The 6,725-nt window shown below is 32.6% G+C and overlaps 1 protein-coding gene across 5 annotated transcripts in view; it reads left to right on the top strand.

Moving 5' to 3' along the window:
* Nucleotides 1–1,091: 1,091 nt before the first annotated feature.
* The window catches only part of Orc4 (origin recognition complex subunit 4), a 62,949-nt gene continuing 57,315 nt past the window's right edge, over nt 1,092–6,725 (top strand). For all 5 annotated transcript variants that reach the window (XM_075358971.1, XM_075358989.1, XM_075358986.1 and 2 more), the window contains exon 1: nt 1,092–1,339. The gene's annotated coding sequence lies outside the window, so the exon portion shown is untranslated. The remainder of the gene's footprint in view (nt 1,340–6,725) is intronic.

The following is a 6,725-nucleotide window of genomic DNA, read 5'->3' as shown; positions in this document are numbered from 1 at the left end:
AATTAACCACACATCTCAGGAATGGTCGAACTGAGAATGTACAAGACTACACTTCATTTACACTCATACATATCATCCTCATTCAGCCTCTGAAGAATTATCTAAACGGTAGTTACCGGAGGCGAAACAGGAAAAGGAAAGAAAAAGGTATTACATCAGAGGATGTAATATCTTTTTCTTTCTTTCAGAGGATGTTATGTATGAGTATAAGTGAAGTGTAGTCTTGCAGTGTCAGGTCGACCATTTCTGGGATGTGTGGTTAATTGAAATCCAACCACCTAAGAACACCGGTATCCGCTGTTTAGTATTCAAATCCGTATAAAAGTAACTGCCTTTACTAGGATTTGAACGTTGCAACTCTCGACTTCGAAATCAGCTGATTTGCTAAGACGCGTTCACCATTAGACCAACCCGGTGGGTTGCATGCAATCTATTCAACTACTGAACAATAAGCTATTCCCCCACAGTCCAATTAGATGAAGATATATATCTTCATCTAATGAAGATTTACATGTCATATATATGACATGTAAATTAGGTGTAGTCTAGTACAGACTCAGGCCAACATTCCTGAGATATGTGGTTAATGTACACAATCCAGCAAAGTACACAGGTATCCTCGGTCAAGTACTCTTTCTTTTCTGTTTAGCCTCTGGAACTACCATAAGATATTACTTCAGAGGACGATATACGAATATAAATGTAAATGAAGTGTAGTCTTGTACAGTCTCAGATCGTCGCTCTAGTACTCAAATCCGTATGAAAGCAAACTAGCTTGTACTATAATGTGAATTTCAGAACCTTCGACTTCAATAATCAGTTGTTTAATAACCGAATTTCGACGGTGGACAACAACGTACTTCAACAATTACATTGTGTTTAGTTCATTGTAAAATCAAGCATGTCTAGTCATTTAATTTCTTTTTATTTATTCTCTAATATTTTCCCTAGCAGGAAGAAACCAACTCTCATTCATAAAATATAGTTAATATTCGAGGTTTATTTTAATATTTAGTTATTCTAGGAATTAAATGATTTTGCTACTAGAAATGAATACGTTATTGTTTTGTTATTAGTTGGTAGCTGTGCTCATTCCCGCGCAGTCAGCTTTGGCTGTTGTTTGTTATTTCGTATCTGTCCTGTAAGCTGCGGAAACGTGTGAAATTAGATCAAAAGTTTGTTGGTAGTTTTTTCTTCAGTTTGGATTTATTTTACAATTCAGTTTGGCAAGTAGTTATAATGAATGTAGGTTATATTTCTTCTGCACGATATTGAGTAGTGATAGAGAAGTGAGGTTAAGTTTCTTGTTGAAAATAACTGATTTTTTGAGATTAGTAAGGTATGCAATTTAAAACTAAAATAAATATGTTTATAATTTTAATAGACTAATTTCATTGAATTGTTGATATAAATAAATTGTTAAACGCGTTTCAATTTTTTTTGTAGTTGTAAAATATTCGTTTTAAATAGGTATAATTAGTACTTTAGTATAACGTATGACGTACATGTATACTTAAATTTTTAATTTATGTGTCCTTACTTGTATTGCATATCAATTTTGATCAATATCCAACCCTTATAATAAATATTCATACAATTTTGGTACATTGTCTGAAGTAAAGGTCTAAAATATAAGTAAGTAAATAGAATTACAATTTTAGTACTATGTTGAGGACGAAATATTAACACTAATATATAACACAATCATGTCAAAATTTATAAATTAACTTAACGTTCAAGGAAAGTTTGTTGGTTATCATGCAGTGGTTGTGTTGAGTAGTGTGCGAGTAACTACACACTCAACTGTCTGTCATAGGCAACTACAGTCAAAAACTAGTGAAGGTTATACAACTTTTCTTTCTACTTGTACAACTTGTTGCAGTGGTTGTGTTCCATAATTATGTTTAGAGAATTCTATTCACCCTGAGAAAGTTGTATGTGGCTGTTAGGTGTGTTCAATCTATATTATCTTTTCTCGGCTCTGTCCCCATACTTGAATATTGTCAAAAGTTGGATAGAATTCAACAGTCAGTTTCATTGATAGTTTTCCAAATTACAACTTGTATCTATCATCCTATGTTATTTATCGTGTAAACAAATAAACATATTTTTTTTAATTTTCCTCAGTTAAATCCTATTAAATTGAAAATTATCATATGCCCACATGGGCTGATCTGAGGAAGTTTAAAGATCAGAACCAAAAGCAAAGATTTGCTTCTGACAGATTCAGTCCACAATATTTCCTGATCATATATATAATTCCAGTAAAACAAAAGCAAAAAAAATTTGAAATTTTTCTAACATTTTTACTTGCACCATACAGTTGTCTCATACAGAATGTGGATTTGGTAGTAAATTTACAGTTCTACCAAAGAAAAATACAAGTTTTTTTATTTAGAATTTTAAGTAAATGTTTAAGTCGCATGCAAGAAATAGGTTTGTTATGTATGACACACGCGTGCGCGCACACAGGATGTCCCGGGAGGTTTCTGCTAAACTTCATAGGAGTATCTCATTAAAATAATGAATAAGGTTCATATAAGCATGGGTCCGAAAACACTTTGTTAGCGAGTTACAGCTAGTGAAAGATTTTGCCCTCATTTCTGTTCCACTGAAATGAAGCCCTACTGAAATTCTGAAAAGGTAAATTAAGGAGCGAAGTTAATGGTTTCTTATGGATTTTTACCTGAAAAGTTTTAAAAAATGGGTCCCAGAACTGTATCTTCATTATCTTTTATGAAATAGGGTGTAATGAACAAAAAAATTGAGTTAAAACACAGTTTTTTAGTTTTGGAGTAAAATTACTTTGTTTGATTGTCAGTAAGCAAACAATACTTTTTGCTAAATTAATAGAGAATGTACTACTGAGAAAATTGATGTAAATTATTTACCAACAACATCCCATAATAGCAATTTAGTTGTTATTTACAGAAACCATAACAAGAAAATGAAACAGTAACAAAAATGTTTGCTAATACATATTTGCCTGCCTGCAGTATTTTGATGTTATTTCTTAATTATTAGTGCATTAAGGGTTACTGTAATGCTGTACAACGGTAGTAGTCTGTGAGAGATTTGTTCAGAAAGCAAAGCTCTATGAACAAAATTTTTATTCATTATGATTCAGAATCTTGCTTCAGTGTACTGTATTTGTTACTGAGGTTAACCTTCAGTATAAAATTTTATTTAATCTGTAAAGAGTACATTTGTGATTTTGTGTATTTCGGTGGTTCATGTGCACTGATTTTAAAAGTTATTGATAATAATTAGTAAGTAATTTGTTCTCTAGTAAAAGGGAAATGCCGAAATAAGTTTAAGAAATTAGGAATATGCCAATATTCATTTCATGTATGGTTTTTGTAATGGCAATGCTACACAAGCCATTAAAGAATATCATCCAAGAATTCCCAGTTGAAACATTCCTAACTGGCAAGTATTACCCACCACATCTAAGGGAAAGCGGAATTTCTAATGTAGCATCTGAACAGGAAACAAATGTGAATGAACAGACTTTACGTACGATAGAGCAAAGTCCAACAACTAGTACTTGTAGATTATCTGCACGTTTTAGGATTTCATGCAACAGAATACATATCATCGTCAAAGTTCAGTATGTTGAAGAAGGTGATTACAACTATTATGATAATTATTACATATATTATAATGATATGTGATTTATTATGTTGATTTGTGGCTGAGTTATTGTCAACGGTTATTATAAAACAACATGCTTCCATCGCTGATATTATTTTTAGATAAAGCGACATTTATGTCATATGGTATAAACAATACACAAAACAAACATTTTTGGAAACATGATGGTCCTTGTGAATCCATTGAAACTAATTTCTAGCACCGTTTTTCATTAAATGTCTGGTTTGTGATAATAGGTAGTGTTTTTATCGAACCTCACATTCTCAACGGTAGACTCATGAGTGATGGTTGCCTGAATTTTCTTCCAAATGAGGATGTACTTTTAGAGGATGTTCCGCTAGTAAAAGAAGTGATGTGTTTCCAACATGATGGCGCACAGACTGTTTTTATGGTCCTGTTATTTATTCATTATCCGAATGAAACATTTTCTAACCACAGGATTGTTTGTGGTGAACTTCAATTATGATCAGCTAGAACATCTGATATGAATCCCTTGGATTTCTTTTTGTGGGGATATATGAAAGCATTAGTAAATGCACAAAAACCAGAAAATGCTATCTATCTGAAATTCACAGTACCGAAATGTGTTTTCAGATTAATGGTGGACATTTTGGACAGTTGATGTAATGTAAGAATAACTTATGCTATTTTATCTGGTTTTAGAAGTTTAGTTTGTTTTTACAATTTTATCCAGTAATAGAAGGCTGTTCGTTGTAATTCTAAAGTCTAAAATTGTAATTTAGTATTTTCCATATTGGTACATACTGTTCTGCATTAAAGATTAGATTATTTTCTTCCACTATTATTTATTTTTTATTGACTTTACTCACATAATTTTTCTCCAAATTAAATTCTTGTATCAGTTTAATCAATAAATTTTATTTGTTTATTGACAATTTATCAAAGTTGTCGTGTGCCAAAGCTAAAGAATTGTGTTTTTCAACTCAATTTTGTTGAAAAAATGGTGGTACTGTTCTGCGAGTAAATTAAAAAAATTTTTCAGGTCAAAATCCATCAAGTTTACTGCATAATCTGGGTTCCTAGAATTTAAGTATAGTTTTATTTCACTCTTTGCCCAGGAATCGAGGCAAAATCTTTCACTTGTCGTAACTTGCTAAAGAAAGAGTTTACAGAGCCATGTTTATATGAAATTTTTCCATTATTTTAATGAGAAAAATACCCTTATGAATTTTATCCTCCTGGGACATTCTGTATATTATATATATATATATATATATATATATATATATAATATTAATAAATAGCTGAGATATGATGAGTTTTTAATTTTATACTAGGCATAAGAGAAGGAGATAATTCTCTTACGATTATTGTATCAACCTCAATCTAATTACTATCAATGTATGTTGTCTGTTATGTGGTTACCAGCATATAAATATGTGATTGAAATGGAAAGAATATAATATTATAAGAAACTTGCATTAGAAGTCATCAGGTTCATCATCAGAATCAGCATTAGCACTAACATGTGGCTGTTTTTCCATTGGTGGGTTATCATCATAGACTTTTCCAATGGCTTTAAATAAATACGAGGGTTATTTTTTTTTCAATGTCTGATTGGTCACAAAATTACAACCACCGTGAAAAAAAAATTTTCTATTTGTAACAAGTACTTACATAGTTACGGTATTTCTCTACATAGTCGCCACTCCAATTTAGACATTTGTCATAGCGTGGTACCCACTTTCCAATACCCTCGTCATAGAACGGAACTGCCTGTGTTTTCAGCCATGTTTCTACGCTGGTCTGCAGCTATTGGTGGAATTCATGGAACGTGGCACGACCTTCACTGCAGCCTGATACTGCATGACTCATCAACGTCTACGAAGGGTAATTCAGAATAAGTGGAGAGGAATGTTGTCATCAGGCATTGTCTTTCTCTATGGCAATGCTCGGCCGCACACTGCAGCTGCAACAAAGAAGCTCCTGCAGCGTTTTCGTTGGGAAGTGTTTGATCACCCACCACACAGCCCGGACTTGGCTCCATCCGATTTTCACCTCTTTGCTCACATGAAACGCTGGCTAGGAGGACAACATTTTGGCACAGACATCGAGCTGCCTACCAGTGTAGAAACATGGCTGAAAACACAGGCGGCTCCATTCTGTGATGAGGGTATTGGAAAGTTGGTACCACATTACGACAAATGTCTAAATCGGAGTGGCGACTATGTAGAGAAATAGCGTAACTATGTAAGTACTTGTTTTAAATAAAAAATTTTTTATTTTCACTGTGGTTTTAATTTCATGACCGATCGGACCTTGGAAAAAAATAACCCTCGTAGAATCCTTTATTTGTAATTATTATATTTTCTCTTGAATATAAATTCTGCCAAGTGCCTTATGAGTTGGTGCTTGGTGTTGTTGTATCCTGATATATTACCTCTTGTTTCTCTCCACAATCTTTCAATCTGCTGGGTTTTGCATTGGAATCAAGATCTACAAAATTGTAGGTATGGTTGATGTAAGTGCTGGTGTCCTTTGAATTGAAAGTAGTTTATTCTCCAGCATATAAATATTAATAGTTCTGAGGAATATGTATTTATTAATGATGGATGATAATGTTTCATGAATGCAGCTTGCAAGAAAACAATTTTTTATCTCCTGTTCATACCTGCCAATTACCTAGCTACCTTCAATAACTAATTTTTGATTGTATTTTCTTCTAATTTTCACTTTGTCAATTTTTAACAATTCAACCTTCACCTCCGACTACCTTGATATTCCTTACATATCACAACTGTTCATACCTCCTGCAAATAATTGCTTCAATCTACAACTGTTGTATTGGATATGTCAAGTTCATTTTGGAGAAATTCATATCTATGGGCTCTTAAGTAATGCTTAGTAAGTAAATCTGTAAATAGTTTCTTTACTCAAACTATGGTGTTCAAACAAATTATGTTTAAGCTGTGAAGTGTACTTACGTACACTGCACTTTAATTTTTTTCTTGTTTTATCTATTGTTTGAACATGATTAAAATACTGAAAACCGTGTGTCTTTGTTAATTTTATTTCATGTATGCATTACAGTTTGGACAATTTCTATTTCT

The sequence above is a fragment of the Lycorma delicatula genome, chromosome 1 (assembly GCF_047948215.1).
Source record: "Lycorma delicatula isolate Av1 chromosome 1, ASM4794821v1, whole genome shotgun sequence".
Lineage (NCBI taxonomy): Eukaryota > Metazoa > Arthropoda > Insecta > Hemiptera > Fulgoridae > Lycorma > Lycorma delicatula.
Note: the sequence above shows the minus strand (reverse complement) of the source record. Positions and strands in the feature narration are given on the sequence as shown.